Source organism: Fulmarus glacialis, unplaced genomic scaffold, assembly GCF_000690835.1.
Source record: "Fulmarus glacialis isolate BGI_N327 unplaced genomic scaffold, ASM69083v1 scaffold13160, whole genome shotgun sequence".
NCBI lineage: Eukaryota > Metazoa > Chordata > Aves > Procellariiformes > Procellariidae > Fulmarus > Fulmarus glacialis.
The window spans coordinates 92695-95317 of record NW_009187253.1 but is presented as its reverse complement, the minus strand read 5'-3'; positions in this window follow the sequence as shown (position 1 = coordinate 95317).

The following is a 2623-nucleotide window of genomic DNA, read 5'->3' as shown; positions in this document are numbered from 1 at the left end:
TAACATTCTCCTTACGCTAGGAGTAAAATAATTTCCCCATCACGCACACACAGACGAAAAAGAATCCTGAAAAGTGTTCTCTTTCCAAGGGAGCACAAAAATCTATAGTTCTGGGATTTCTTGGATCTAAGATAGGGTCTGCTTTGGACCAGCCAACTTATTTCATTCTAGTAGTTGTGAAATCTTTTTGTTTCTTGTTTCTTTCCCTTTTTTGAGCTTTTAGCTTAAATATATTAATATATATCATTAAAATTAAGTAAAAATGAAGACATTGAGGAAGCCTACTCTAAAAAATTTTCTCACTTGCTAGTGTCCCATTTTTATGATCAATTTGAGAGATTCATCCCAACTCTACTTTATTTCGGTCTTGATTAACCTCTCTTTTTTCACCAAAGAAAATTTTTTGCAAAGTTCTCTCACAGGTGTGGGGGTTTTTTTTCCAACCAAGGTAAGTGTGTGAACCTGTTATAGGGCAGATGAATGTGTGCAACCCTGCCAGCCTCATAACTGTTGCAATTATATACTGAGTAGGATCTGTGCTAACATTACTGTTCTGTGCAGACTCCATCTTTTCAGTAGTTTCCATTTTTTAAGTTTCATGTGACTGCTTTTTTTTTTTTTCTTTCTGGTGCTTCTGTTGAGTGCGTGAGTTACATTATCATTTTGAGACTAATCCTGAAAATCCCTTGTTGAGAGGTCTTTTTTTTCAATAGCTGACTTACTGAAAGGTAGTAAAACATGAGAGTTATGCTAAACACAAAGCTTTTAAACAAAAAGTGTTTCAAAATTTTCAAAACTGAAATGGGATATTTAGGACGAGGTGTTCAAAAGTCAGAGTCAGAGGGATTTAATCACTTCTGAAGCCAGACTTAGGGTAGAAAACCCTCTCGTTTAGGTCACAGCGTCCTCTAGTCCGGCCCTGCTGGACATAGAGTCAGAGCTGAATTTGGTGATAACCATCACCTTTGACAAGTTTCAGGTCAGTAGCTTGAGCAGGGACGGGTTTGATTTATTGCTCCTTAAATTGATGTGGCTTACCTTGCGGTCATCGGCGGTTGAAGGGTAAGCTCTGTTCCCTCCTCTTTTAGCTGGAGACGATGGGAGCAGGCAAACACTTCACTGCTCTGAAGTGCCAGCAGAAAGGTTTTCGGGACTGCGGCCAACACCCTCTACGAGTACTTTTTGGATCTGTCTCAGCTTGAGTAGAGACATTTGAACAGGCATCAGATTGTGAGGGAGTGTAGCTAACTGAAAAACTGAAGTGGAGAAAAAAGCTCAAGTGAACCCATCTAGGGAAAAGAGGCGTCTCTTGAATGCAAAAGGTTTTAAACAGAAAACTGAGGGTACTGTTTTTAAAGAAAAGTAAATGGAGGTCCTTGGGCCTCCATTTGGTTGGTTTTTAAAGAATTTGATTTCTGTTTGTTCTCTTTGCTGGTGGGTAGTTTCGGATGGGGAGAAAATTTCAGGAATACCTGAAAACAAAAATTGTCAGTGCTGGTACTTTCACTAAATGTGTTTTACATATGCGCGAGTTGCTCGTACAGAGTCAAAGACTAGAAAAATGGTTCAAATGCTAGTAGAGAGCATCTGACTTATTAAATCTTAATTTCCACTTGGCAACCATCACCAAAGGGGTGTATGACCTCTTATTATCTGCTTGTAAAAATACATTGAATGAAAATGAGTACTGCCCCTCATTTTAAAAAGTAATACTATTTGAAAAATATGCACTGATTAAAAAGAAACACTTTCCATACATACATTGTCATTTTAATATTAAGTTTACAAATACAGTCAAATCATACAGTAGCACTACCAGGGAGTGTTTATGGCACGTTGCTTCCTACTTCAGATCTTTGGGACTGAAAGTTGGCATTTACACATAGCTCTAAAATGGCGATACGTCTAGATGAGCTAATGGGAGCATTACATGCACTCAGGAGTTGCTGTTTTATGAACCTAAAGACTAGAGAAGCTGAGAATGAGGAAAGTCCTTGGGAACAAGGAAATGTGATGTTCTGGCCTGATGCCTGTATCCTTTGCTATTACTTTTTCCTTTTATAAAATGAATTCGATAATTTTATTGGATATCACATTCTATTTCATGGAAACTTTTCAGCACAGAATATATGGACTGTTGCAAAGGGTTTGGAGAGGAAGAGTGCTAGGGGTATAATTAGTCAAAATTAGTGTGGGTGAAAAAAATCCAGGATATTCAACTTCTGTAAAGAGACCTTCAACCAGAATAAAAGAATCTTGTTCAGAGGCTTATACCAAGAATAAAATGTATTATTAATGCTTAGGAGTGGCTCTGTTTGACTAAGAAAATACCATTAGAACTAAGTATTTATGACTAAACACACTTGAATAGAAAACATGCAGAGAAAACTCTTGGTAGTTCATTTGTCAAAAGCTGGCTGAACTGTAGCCCTGTAATAATTATGTACTGGATATCACAGGCAGAGAAGCTGGTGACCGCAAACTGACTTCCTCATTCCTTCTCCTTCCTCCAGGAGTGGTTTGGATTAGGTAGTCAGCTGAAACTTCCAAAGCACATATTTTCTTACCATGCTGCTGCAACCCATCTCCAGGTATTTCTTGCTTAGATTCCCAGTAAATGCTC